Raw genomic sequence first — 14,054 nt, 5'->3', positions numbered from 1 at the left:
CTGGCTCTTCAGCTTTGAAACGGAGATGAGCACCGGTCCCTAGAGTTGGAAACGACTAGCACGCATGTGTGGGGGAACCTTTACCTTTTATGACCATGGAACTTCTTGGAAAAGTATTAACATTTAGATGTGGGTTATCTGATACAGTTTTAAAGGAGCATTTCCAGCCAAATCACCTCCAACCTGTTTTTTTTAAGTTTTATATCTTAAGAGAACCACTAATAAATTAGGAAGGAGCTGAGAGTTCATAAGCGTGTCTTGTCCTCTTGTCAGAAAGAATCCTGAGTACCTCCCCATATAGTAGACTTACTTTTCTAGTAAGAGTGCTTTGGATTGTAACAACAATAAGATAAGTAAGTGTCTTAGGAAAAGGATTTATCAGAGGCAGCAAGCAGAGTTCATGGGGAAGTCTAAGAACAGTCAGTCAAAACTGGAAAAATTTGTTCCCACTCCATTCATTGATAGATTGCTTCCAATCTCAGATACAATTTGAGATATTTTTTTTAAAAAAAGTTATGTCTGCTTTTTCCAAAATGAAACAGCCAATCTAATGAAGAATTCAATCTTCTGGGTTCATCTCTCCACCCATCAGCTTAACAAAGCATATACTCTGCATGAATAGATGCTTATAATATACAACTATCCCTTTTTTCTGTTTACTCAGAAAACCACCTTCAGCACTCACAACCTCATGAATTATATAAATATAAATCATATTACATAAACAATTACATTTTTCATTCACACACACACACAGGCCCCACACTTCTCACCATAGTGCTGAATCTACAGGTAAGCAATCTACCCACTTTCAAACAATGATTGTAAATTAAAGTACCTCCACATTAGCCTTGCTTGATTTGCTGGGAGTAAAAAAAATACAAATAAGATTACTGCCAAAACTGGGTGAGAACTAACTTAATATATAAATAATGCTACTAGGTTAGAAGACAGGAGTATGAAAGGCAGGTTTTATATAGCTTCAAATATAATGGAGAAATGATAAATACGATGCCATCTTTTTTTAAAAAAAAAAATCTTAATGTGCCAGAACAAAGATCCTTGCTCCTCTCCCGACTCCCTCTGAACTGTTATCAAAAAGGAGCTAAAGGCCACAGATCAACCACACAATGAATCCAAACATTAAAAGGAGAAATTGAAAAAATCGGTAAGGCCATCTCACTTAAGCTATCGGCACAACTTAAGAATTAAATAATGTTCGTATTATATTGATATGCTTAAGAGCCAAAATGATTGAAAGGGGGAGGGGGGAACAAAACAAGGCAGCAGTCCATGAGAAATGGCACAAAACTTATATTTGCTAGAGACTGTACGATCTTATGGCAAAGGCTCTGAGCCACTACTAAGCAGCAATATTTTAGAAGAAACGTGGAAGGAGAGAGAGGGAAGCTCCCTTGCTATCCCCCCCTCCCCAATACCCAGCCTTGTCTGTGCACAAAAGGAGATGGCTATTTACAATAACATCTCCCCTCACCACAGACAGACAGACACACACACACACACACAAACGCACGCACACCCTATTTGCCCAAGGCAGCGCTTTTAGGAACGCAATGCTGGTTACTCTCTGGTTACTCCCCTTTAACAAAAAGCCCAGACGGGGTTGAAAAAGTGGGGGGGGGGGAGGAGACACCCGCCTGAGCGCTGGTTATTTGGAAATCACCAGATGTGGAAAGCAGAAGGGGAAAGCAAAACAATAGTCCCCCTTCCTCTTCCCCCAAATTGGTCACGAGGGCGATCTCAACTCTCTCCCCCCCCCCCTCCATATCCCCCGGTAAATCAACCGAGAAGAAAAGGATCGAGTCTCTTTCTATATACCTCTAAAGAAAGAGAGAGAAAGAGAAGGGGGAACCCATCCTGAAATCCAGGCGCGGGAGGGGGTGCCGACGATCCTTTGTCTTCGTCCCCAAATCCGAAAACAAAACAAACATCTTCCTTCCCCCCCCCCCCCCCGCTTCTCAGTCGCTTAGACTCGCCTCCCTCCCCAGGACGACGGGCGCAGCGCCGTTCCCCTCCCCCGCCTAATCCCTCCTCTCTCAACAAAAAAAAACAACAAAGAGGCGGTGGAGCGGCCTTTCCCCCCGGATTTGCACCTCCAAACTTGCCCGGAGCCCCTCAATACTTACCCCGCCTAGAAGGAGCCTTCCTCCCGCTGCTGCTCCGGGGGCTGTCAGGGGGGAGGGAAAGCCGGGAGGGGAGGATGACGGAGGATTGGGAAGGGAGGCTGATCGCCGTAGCCAGCGCTGCGCTGCGCTGCTGCCGCCGCTTCCTCTTTCTCCGTGCGCTGCCTGCTCAACCGCCTCCCTCCTTCCCCTTCAGCCTCTCTCTCCCAGTGTACAGCCGGAGCGCTCGCTCATTGAGTTGCCATTGAGTCTGACGGCCAAACCCGCTGATGTCATCCTACAGATCCTTGGGCCCGCCCTCAGAAATTTAAAGGGCCAGCATCTTGTTTTTGTTCCTTCTGCTGCCTTGTCAACAGCCGATTAATAGGGCTCGCTGGAAATATATATACAGTGCTTTTTTTTGTAAAAGAAAAAGGTGCCGGAACTTACACATGTCATACAACCCACCTTGCCTACCCTACAAGGTTCCATCCAAAAAAGGTGCCGGAATATATATATTCCTCAAAAAACCTTGACAAATACTTAAACATATATATATATATATATATATATATATATATATATATATATATATATATATATATATATATATATATATATATATATATATATATATATATATATATATATATATATATATATATATATATATGTTTTTCCCCGCGTAGAATTAAAGGTATATATATATATATATCCAACCCACCCACCCCCGCCCGCTATTTTCATCATTACACACATGCACAAAGTTTGCTGACAAACACTGTAATCATAAATGCCTACCGATGTCACATCTGCAATGCAAAATAATTCAATCCAGCAGAACCGCTGCCAGAGGTTTTGGGAGAAAGAATGAAGGATGTTTCCATTTTTCAGCTAAGGATATTAGAGGCGGCTCTGCTCACTTGGGAGTAAAAATGGAGAATCCTGAGACATTTTTGAAACTGAAATAATTATTCTAGCATATGTTTATTTAATTCTATGGCTTCTAAATTTATCTATTTCAGGCAAAGAATAGCAGAGGCTTAATTACTGTAACAGTGGAGACTTAACTGCCCAGGCTGGGATTTTGTGTGCGTTGTGTTTGTGTCTGTGTACAAAGACACGCACACTTTCAAGTCAGTTTTTTACTCCTGGCAACTGACTAGATTAGTTCCTGCAGTTTTCTTTGCAAGGTTTTTCAGAAGTCATTTGCCATTGCCTCTTTCCTAGGGCCAGCATAGGTCCAAGGTCACCTATCTCAAGAGTCCCAACCCCTCCTAGGCCATGGACTCCTGAGCTGGTACTGGTTTGTGGCCTGTTAGGAACTGGGCCGCATAAGCAAGTTAAGCTTCATCTGAGCATGTGCAGGATCTAGGTAGTGCACGAAACCACCATTACCCTGGTCTGTGGAAAAAATTGTTTTCCATTGAACCAGTCTCTGGTGCCCAAAAGGTTGGGGGCCACCACCCTAGCTGGTTTTGTACCTAAGGCAGGACTAGAATTCATGGTTTCTAGCCAAGTGCTTAACCATTACACCAAACTGACAATTATTTACTACTTAACAATCATTAATATTATCAAATGAAATATCTCCAATTATATTTTTGAAAAACCAAGTTTGGGTTAAAATTGCATCTTTCATTTAGTTTTCAATATGATTTAATATGATTCAGAGCAATATCTACTTTTATCTTCTTGGGCCTTGACCCAGCTTTGCAAAAGTTGCTAGTCCTATTCTCTATTTATGCAGCCATTGGATTCATAAATACACATCTCTAGTGCAAAAATATAGCTTATCACAGTGATGCTATGAATCGACAGTTATGCAGCTAAATATGTATAATTTGACAAATGAGAGCAGAATTTTTACAATTGTTTTATGAATCGTGATATAATTAATAGTATAATTCTATTCTCTACTGAATTCAGCAGACATCATTTCTTAATGAATCTGATACCTGAGAACATCTTAAATTCCACATTTCCACAAACTTTTCTTTCTGCCAGACTCCAGATATTTAATCCTTTATTAAATTACTTCTCTATATTTATGTTTAAATCTCTTATATATCATACTACAAACATATCTATTCAGATTTTGTACAGTATATATGAAACAATAAGGTTATTTCTCATGAGATTTAAAATCAAACACATTAACAAAACACTTTAAAGTTAGCTAAATTAATAGTGAAATTACTTTTTCCCCTAAACTGCAGCAACGAATAAAATATTTTATTAAATATCTTATTACTGTATTGCATATAAATTACCTTTTGTCTGGAAGCTCACAGCAGCATATATTTATATTTATATTTATTAAATTTTTATACCACCCTTCTCCCGAAGGACTCAGGGTGGTGTACAGGGCAATAAATATTAAAAACGAAGTACAAAAGTTAAAAAACAAATATTATGCCCGATATATACAGTAATTAAAAAACCATGTTAAAACCCCAACCCCTAACCCATCAAACCAGGCCGGATTGCTCAAATAAATAAGTTTTTAGATCCCGCCGGAAGGAGCGAAGGTCGGGGGCCATCCGGAGCTCAACCGGGAGGCGGTTCCACAGGTCTGGCGCGCCCACAGAGAACGCCCTCCCCCTAGGGGCCACCAATCGAGATTCTTTGATCGGAGGCACCCTGAGGAGGCCCTCTCTGTGGGAGCGCACTGGACGGAGGGAAGTTGACGCCGGCCGCAGGTGCTGCCGTAGGTAATCCGGACCCATGCCATGTAGGGCTTTGTAAGTCATTACCAACACCTTGAATCTCACCCGGAGGGCAACCGGCAGCCAATGCAGCTCGCAGAGCAAAGGTGTAACATGGGAGTATCGGGAGACTCCCAACACAACTCGCGCGGCTGCATTCTGCACCAGTTGGAGCCTCCGAGTGGTCTTCAAGGGCAGCCCCATGTAGAGAGCATTACAGTAGTCCAGACGAGAGGTCACGAGCGCATGAGTGACTGTACGCAAGGCATCCCGGTCCAGATAGGGCTGCAACTGGCGCACCAGGTGAACCTGGGCAAAGGCCAGTGGATTTCCCCTTATTTTGCCAGCAACAACCTAGGAAGGTAAGTTGACTGGCGAAAAGCCATCCAGAGACTTGAACCTGGACTTTATCTTGACTTTTCTCATTGAAATCCAACACCTTCTTTACCCTGGTTCTTGATTTTAAGCATAACCTTTAAAGAACCGAACTGTATGCTTCTTTCATGTTCAGAGACAATATGCCTGACTATCAGTTGCTAAGGAACAAAAATAAAAGAGGACTAGGGTGCTTTTAAAATGTTTCTGTTGGGTTTTTTAGTAAATAGGACAAGTTTTGGTCTGTTACAGAAAGATTTCTGTTATATTTCAGTGGGCAAAACCAGGGGGCTTTCTCCAGTCGCATCTAGCCCAGATTAAACATGGCCCAGAAATCTCTTTTTTTTCCTGCCATGTCCTCATGATATTGTCTTCCCAACCCGTACCTCAAGCTGCTTCAAGTGGTCCTTAATTTGTCTGGTGTTTTTCCCTTTATGCAGGCAAAAATACATCACCGTTTTGCTATGAGTGCAATTGGATGTGCTGGTGTGGTGTCACTCAAGTGACCCTAAGGTGGGATCATTCTGGCACATACTATTTTCAGCTGGTGCAGATTTGGCCTCTGCCTTTTGATTCCTAGGGTATTATCTGCCAGGGCCATTCTTTCCTTCCTGTAGCTAGTGGCATATGGTCAGAAGGAACCCATTGGCCAGCATTCTTCTTGCATCTCAGAAAGCTTGTAAGCTATTAAAGAGGTAAATAGCTAGTGATATAATATGCCTGTTGCACTCCAGGCTTGTGTCCATAGAACTCCCTATTAAGATGGTTTTAAAAAGTTTTCAAACAGATGTCAGAGAACATCTGCCTTCTCTGTAAAATTATTGCCCCCAAAATCCATGAACTCTGTTTTTTTAGAAACTCTATCTTGGTTTCTGTAACATACAGAAGACTTGAGACTGAGACTACTGCTAGAGAAACAATTACAAAATGAACAAGCTTATATATAATAATAATTAATGTCATAGGAGGTAGAACTGTTTTTTCTACTGGTAAAATGAGTTTGCTTAAATATATAACTCTTAAATAAGCATTTAGTTCTTAATGCATGTACTGGGTTCGTATATCACAGTAAGGCATAATGTAGTTTGATTGGTTTTGACAGAGTTTATTATGCGAGCCTGCCCATTATAATTTTTAAACCAAGTTGATGGTTCAGCATATTTGGCAATCCTACCCAATGGTGATATAATAAACTACAATTAAACAGACCATAGCTTAGTGCAATGTATGAATTAGATAACTTTGTTTCCCCCCCCCGCTAAATACACTTTCAGGGAGTAGCTTTTCATTTTAACTAGAATCTCTTAATCTTTACCCCTATAATGTTGCATTTTTATATTGGCTTATATCCAATCCTTACTATATAATTATCTGAGCTTTTATTTTTTATGGCAAATTTCTAACATTCATTTTACTTTTTTTGCCTATGCCTCATAGAAATTCTTTCAAATTTAATTCTACATAGCTTAAAAAACTCAGCTAGAACAAATCTATTGAGAGGGATATACATGCCATCACAAAAATTCAATCTTTATTATTCTACTAGGGTGAAATGCACAATTTAGTCCTATCTAGAATAGGTTCATTAAATCTATAGGATATAAATAAATCATATTAATCATAATATATTATAAAGAAGGGTAAGTTTAGATTTCATTGTTAACCAGAGTTCTTGACTATTTTTCCGTATTCAATTTTTATACACACATGAACATGCACACAGAGAAACACACAAAACTTGCCAACCTAATTGCAGATGACAAGTTCTGGAGTGGAGATGTAATTCAGAATTCCCACAGCAATGTTAAAATAATTTTAAAATGATAAATCACAGAACTTTTCAAAGTACTAAACTTTACATACAGTGAATAAGTCTACCTAAATTTTACCATTTTTTTTTTAAAAAAAAGAACTGTAAAGACTTTAAAACAGGTGTGTTCAACCCAGGCCCATGGGCCACAGATGGCCCTGGATATGTAGTAATGCAGACCCACATGATTATAAATTTTTAACATTATTGTGTGACTTTTAGCAATAATTTATATACTTTTTATAATATATATTTTATATGTGGCCCAAGACAATTCCTCTTCACTCTCTGTGGCCTAGGCAAGTCAAAAGTTTGGACACCCTTGCTTTAAAAGATAGGGGCAGGAAAAAAAAACTGGACCCATTTTCAAAAGGACAAAATAAATGTTCTGTGGAAAGCCTTTAACAGGAACAAGCTTACTTTCAAGGTGATACCAGGCCTAGTATATATTATATCTCTTACAGAGTATTCAGTAGACAAATGTGAATTACTGCTTTGAACCAGTAAGGACTTTAAACATTTTGATGATGCTTCTTGTAGAAGGAGATGTCTCCTTGCCCTGATCTAGAGAACATGGATTCACAACAATTCCACTTAGGACTCTTTTGATATTGGCAGATAATTTTCACTTCCCCAACATGGTTACTATAAACCAATGATGAGCTATTTGGAGATACATTGGAAGAGCTTTGTGATGCCTGAGGCTTCCTTCCAGAGACACCCCAGTGTGCCCTTTTGCTTCTCCTCCACATTCTCCTCAACCAACACTGTGGTTTATAAAGTGTGGGCTACATGTGTGTCCCATGTGTCCATGACAGCCATAAGAATGCCTATGGCTATTCATTACAGGATTTGCAAAGTAAGAGTACCAGAATAGACTGAAGCACCAATTGTCCAATCCTATCACCAATCTTGAACAGTAGCAATTAGTTATTCCAGACAGCTTCCCCCCAAATCTCCTCAGAGATCCCCTGGACTATTACAGCGTATTAAGTTGAGCTACTCTCATCTTCCCTCCTTATGTCAAGTGTCCTCCTTATAGGTAAATGGACCAGCCAACCAAACAAGAGAGGTGGCACAGTCTTCACATCATTGCCCATGACATCTCCTTTCAGAATCAGTCAAATAGGGAGCTATCTCTAGACAATGAATATGAACAACAGCCAGTTCTAAATCCATCTGAAAGCTCTAAAAGTCAGAGTTCCTGAAACATGTCAGAAAAATCTGCAATACTAACAAGAGTGTCAGGGAGATGATGTTGAAGGAAATAGGCAAGAACTGTTACATAAACAAAGAGGGCTCAAACATTCCTTTAGACCTAGGAAACAAGATAATATTTGGAAGAGAGTCATCCAAGCTCCTCCCTGGTTCACTGGGGTATAATAAGGAGGAGAGGTAAAACACAATAAGGTTTGCAAGATGCTGTTAATATAGGCAATTTCAATAAAGTAGTGTGTAACTCTAATTTTCCTATGTAGTTGACTTTCTCATCAATTCTATCTTCTTATAAGCCTCAAGGAAGCAAAATTGTTTTCCCTTTGGACCTGCTAATAGATTAATTGGCAGCAGAGATATTCTTTGGCCAGCCATTCTACCTTGTATCTCTCCTTCCCTGATGTATTTAACAAAGTCCCAGAGGAAAGGCAGGCTGGATGCTGGAGGAGAGAACTCAAAAAGTGTCGATGTGGACTCCTTTTGGATTGCTTTCCCTCAAACATTGTCATCTCAAAACCTAACCTAGTTATGTCCCTATGGTAGTACCATGGAAAATAAGAATGGGGAAGATACATCCAAGCACCAAGAAGACAAGGAAATAGAGATCCTCCAATATAGGGCCTATGAGGCCACAGCCATAGCCACTAGGGCCATCCTTGCCATTTCAGTTTTTAGAGCTTCTATTCCATGGATTAATCAACTCATCCCTCTTATGTCAGGAACTCATATAGTCTGGGTTTCTGCTTTCATATTAAATATTATTTATTTATTTTATTTATTTATTTAGATTTATATACCGCCCTTTCCCGAAGGACTCAGGGCGGTTTACAGGTTATTTAAAAGAAAATCAATACAAAAGCTAAAAACAATTTAAAAAGATTACATCATTCCCTGAGAAAAAATAAAAACCCCAGTTAAACAATTCTCAGCCTGGGCCAGAGAGCTCGAAGAACCAGGTCTTCAGGTCCCAGCGTAATGAATGGAGGTCAGAGGCAGTCCTAAGCTCCGCGGGCAGCTGTTTCCAAAGGGCAGGCGCGCCCACTGAGAAGGCCCTCCCCCTGGGTGTTACCCGCCGGCAATCTTTAACCGGCGGCACCCTGAGAAGACCCTCCCTGTGGGAGCGCACTGGACGAAGGGAGCTTGATGCTGGCAGCAGGTGTTCCCTCAGATATCCCGGACCCTCGCCATTTAGGGCTTTATAGGTCATCACCAGCACCTTGCATCTCACCCGAAGGGCAACCGGAAGCCAATGCAGCTCGCGGAGTAGAGGTGTTACATGGGAGTATCGGGAAACCCCCATCACAACTCGCGCGGCCGCATTCTGCACCAGCATATTATGCTGATCAGCATCCAATTCTCAGCCAAAGATATGGAAGCCTAGGAATCTGTTATAGCTAAAGAACTGAACATACCTCCAAATCCAAGTTGATCCTAATATCTGACCCATTCAAAGGGGACAAGCTGCTCAGAGAGCCCTTAGATTAGGTCCTCATAGAAATAAAAAACAAAAAGAAAGTCCTGTCAGCACAATTGGCACCATATACATAGAGTAAATATCATATAAAATGGATATCATATCCCCCAAAAAATATTCAATATTCAATACACGATTGAATTACAGCAATAGGCTTTACACAGACTGTCCTTGAAGAGCATTCCAGAACGGGGTCCCCAACCCCCAGTCCATGGACCAGCATTGGTCCGTGGCATGCCAGCAACTGGTCCACATAAACAAGCAAAGCCCCATCTGCAGGATGCTGGCAACATGCAAAACCACACTGTCAACGCTGCTAACATCGAATGTTATTGCTTGACAAGAGATGAAGAAGTAGCTATTTCATATGTTAAACTTGTGTATTGCTTTAAGACATTTAGTTTAAGGTTGGGAGGGGGGACGAGTAGGATTGTACCTTTCAAAGCTATCTCTAACTAAGAAGATAAGACCTTGGGGTTTTCTAAGGGAAGGGAAACTGGTTCTTTAAATTAATTGGAGAATATGGTTAATGACAAAATTAGAAAGATGGAAAATTATGTTTTAATATATTGTGCAAGGGGCAGAGATTTCAGATTCCAGTTTCCTTCGAGCAAGCATTTGCCGGTGTATTGGGCTAATAAAGGACTTTTAAGGTAAACAATGCCTCAGAGTCACTTGAAAAGCCCATACGTGGGGAAACTTGACATCAAGCTGGAATCCACACTACTTTTTAAACTAATTAGGGAGTCCCGACCTCCCGTCGCTGTCTCCAAGTTTGGGAGGCAGTCTGGCAAAGAGTTGGGGAAGATCCCATAATGTAGGGAGTAAAATTGCCTGAAGCCAGCTCCCCGGCACCAGCAGCCACCCCAGTGGGGGAAGGACCAGCAAAGAAGCCAGCAGGGAAAGAGTTTCAGCAATCCTCCCAGCTGGGAGCTAGACCCAAACAACCAGGAGAATTGGTTTGGTCGTCAGAGTGGATTAAGCCCAGCAGAGACTCCAGGAGCCTTGGAGCAGCCAGGCCAGCTGAGATTGAATACTCGGGTGAGTGGAAAATCCTGTCTGCAGATCAGACTTCTTGCCAGACCCAGAAGTCCCCTGCCAAGCCCTCCAGACCCACAGAGACAGAGGACCCCAGCCTGGGGCCTCTGCAGCAATGGAAGGTTGGGGAGTCCCCACAAGTGAAAGGCCAACAACCTCTGAGCTTGCCCCAGCTAATAGAAGCCTTACAACAGCTGGGGGTGGTGCAAAAGCCTGGAGATCAGGAGCTGGTGGGAGGACAACAGCAAGGGTGGCAGCAGCAGGACCCAGATGTGCAACCCTTGAATGTACAGCAGGACCAGAGGAGCCAGCAGCAGAGGGGGCCCTGGCAGCCATTAAATCAGCAACCAGAGTGGGGCCAGCAGCAACTGGAGATACAACAACAGCAGTGGGGGCCCTGGCAGCCAGTGAATCAACAACCAGGAGGGGGCCAACAGCAGTGGGGGCCCCAGCAAATGTTGATCCAACAACCAAGGGGGGCACAGCAAAAATGGGGCCCCCAGCAGCCGTTGAATCAACAACTAGGGTGGGGCCAGCAGCAATGGTGGCCTTAGCAAGCAATGATGAGCCCACCCTTCACAGCAACCTTCGATGGGGACACAGAGAAACTGATTTTTTCCCTCAACCAAGTATGCTCTCACTTGGATCGCTGGGGTCACTCTTACCCGGATGGTCGATGTGATTGCATCCAACCTAGAGGGAGAAGCATCTGAATGGTTGAACAATTTATATAATGAGCAGGTCCCTAAATTGGAGGACCCCCACCTTTTCCTCCTGGGGCTGAGGGAAAGATTTGGGGACCCATCCATTGCCTTCAAAGCGGAAGAACAAATCCATAAAGCAAGCTGGCCGGCCTGTCCTAGAGTACGTGTGGGAGTTTTGAAAGGTGGCAGGTCGGATAGAGAGATGGCCTGAGCAATCAATAATTCATCTTTCTAGAGATGTATCTCAGGCATGTATCTCAGGCATGTATCTACCGAGCTGTACCCGACCAGCTGCATGAACGGTACCAGGCAGCGGTGAAATTAGATGTCCAGCTCGCCCGCTATAAAAAGCCTCCCCCACCTGAAGCTGCCCCAAAACCAGGATCCAGATGGCTACCACCCCCTCGAAAAACCCCAACAACTGCTACTGCTGAAAGACCTAGACCACCTACAGGTCCGCCAATCAAGTGCTTTTGATGTGGACAGCAGGGACATCAAGCAGCGAACTGCCCAGTTCCTTACCCACAACAGCAGAGTAGACCAGATCCAATAACAAGGAAGAAACCCACACAGCAGCCATCGAGAGAAAAGTCCAACTGGGCCACCCAGGAGCCCATTACCCAGGTTACATCCCCCACCCAGGAGGACGCTGGCCCACCGACCGGACCCACCCCAACTTTACCCGTTTTTGACGGCGACGATGAAGGAGAGAACAACCCGATGGTGAATCGACGCATCCTACCTTTTTTATTTCCTGCTAAACTCATAATCCCTAAGTCAGGGGCACAAGTAGACCTGAAAGTGCTACTCGATACCGGCTGCTCCTGATGCATCATTAGCCTGTCATGTGCCTTGAGACTGGGCATACGGGCCAAGCCACTCTCCAAACCTGTGAGGTTCGAGCAAGCCGATGGCTCCCTAATGGGAGGAACTTTAGTCACGCAATTAACGGAGCCCTTACGCCTGGAAATAGGTGAGCACTGGGAGTTTATTCACTTCCTGGTAGCTCCAAAGATGTCTGAGACTGTGATCCTATGACTAGCCTGGCTAGACAAATGGAAGCCGTTTATCTGGGGGGGAAAAGGAATGAAAACTGTGAGATTACCCATAGGGCCCGATCCCCCCATTGATTCAACAGATGTTGCAGGGGATTTTAGCTCACCCAATGAGCAAGCGCACATGGCTGCCTTACGGCCACATGGCAAGCCACTCATCCCCAGCGAGTACCAGGACCTAGCAGAGGCGTTTAGTGAGAAAGAATGGGATACCTTGTCTCCTCACCATCCCAATGATTGTTCCATTGAACTGTTACCAGGGGCCAAACTCCCCCGACCAAGAATGTACGCTATGTCCCCCCTTGAAATGGACAAGATGCAGCAATATGTGGATACAAACCTAGCAAGGGAATTCATTGAATGAGCCAAGTCTACTGTGGGAGCCCCTGTGTTGTTCAAAGAGAAAAAAGATGGGTCTCTATGTCTCTGTGTGGACTATAAAGGCCTAAATGCTGTGAGTGTGGAAAATAAATACCCTCTCCCACTCCTGAAAGACTTGATAACCTACCTGGTGAAGGGGAGCGTCTTCACCAAGTTAGACCTGAGAGAAGCATATTACCAGGTAAGAATAAAGGAGGGGGATGAGTGGAAGACAGCCTTCAACTGCCCCTTGGGGAGCTACCAATTCAAAGTCATGCCATTTGGACTGCAGGGGGCCCCAGCCGTATTTATGCAGTTGATTAATGAAGTCCTACATGAACACCTATACAAAGGGGTTCTCGTATACCTTGATGACATCCTAATATACAGCACGAATATGACTGACTACATCAGAGAAGTGTTAAAGAAACTATTGAATGACAAACTTTATGTCAAATTGTCAAAATGTGAATTTCACCAAACCTGATTAGGTTATCTTGGCTATAGAATCTTCAATGAGGGTATCAAAATGGACCCAGCCAAAGTAAAAACCATAATTAAAAATGGCAGCCCCCCAAAACCCGCAAACAGCTCCAGAGCTTCCTAGGGTTTGCCAACTTCTACTGTCAATTTATTCCCTCTTTTGCCGAGATTGCTCTACCTTTTACAGAACTACTCAAAATGGGCAAGGGAGGGGGAAAACCATGACTTGGCCAACCGCTAGCATAGACTGAGTTGTCAGAAAGCTTTTGAGAATTTAAAAAGACTATTTGCGGCTGAACCGGTCCTAAAGCACCCCTGCCCAGGGGAGCCCTTCGTAATTCAGGCAGACGCCAGCGACATGGCAGTCGGAGTGGTCTTATTGCAAAAGAATAAAAGTGGGGTCCTGCAACCTTGTGCTTACATCTCTAAGAAATTTACTGAAAGTGAGAGGATGGACAATCTGGGAGAAGGAGGCCTTTTCTATTAGGTGGGGGCTATTAAACTGGCGGCACTACTTAGAAGGGAGCAAGGTGCCTTTTGAAGTTTGGACAGATCACAAAAATTTAGAGGCACTAAAAACTCCCTGCAAATTGTCCCCAAAACAAGTATGATGGGCACAATACTTCAACTTTTTAACTTTACTCTAAAGTACATACCAGGAAGAAAAAACTTCCTAGCTGATGCGCTCTCCCGATTGCCACAGTACAAA

At 43.1% G+C, this 14,054-nt stretch overlaps 1 protein-coding gene across 5 annotated transcripts in view; it reads right to left on the bottom strand.

Moving 5' to 3' along the window:
• The window catches only part of CSNK1E (casein kinase 1 epsilon), a 40,514-nt gene extending 38,172 nt beyond the window's left edge, over positions 1–2,342 (bottom strand). For 4 of the 5 annotated variants that reach the window (XR_014492856.1, XR_014492857.1, XR_014492858.1 and 1 more), the window contains exon 1: positions 2,148–2,342. The gene's annotated coding sequence lies outside the window, so the exon portion shown is untranslated. Of the gene's footprint in view, positions 1–1,839; positions 2,007–2,147 lie in introns of those variants that run through there. The other variant, XR_014492859.1, reaches the window with a different exon arrangement.
• Positions 2,343–14,054: the final 11,712 nt, after the last annotated feature.

This window comes from Vipera ursinii, assembly GCF_947247035.1.
Source record: "Vipera ursinii genome assembly, chromosome: 6".
Lineage (NCBI taxonomy): Eukaryota > Metazoa > Chordata > Lepidosauria > Squamata > Viperidae > Vipera > Vipera ursinii.
This window is presented reverse-complemented; position numbering and strand designations above follow the sequence as displayed.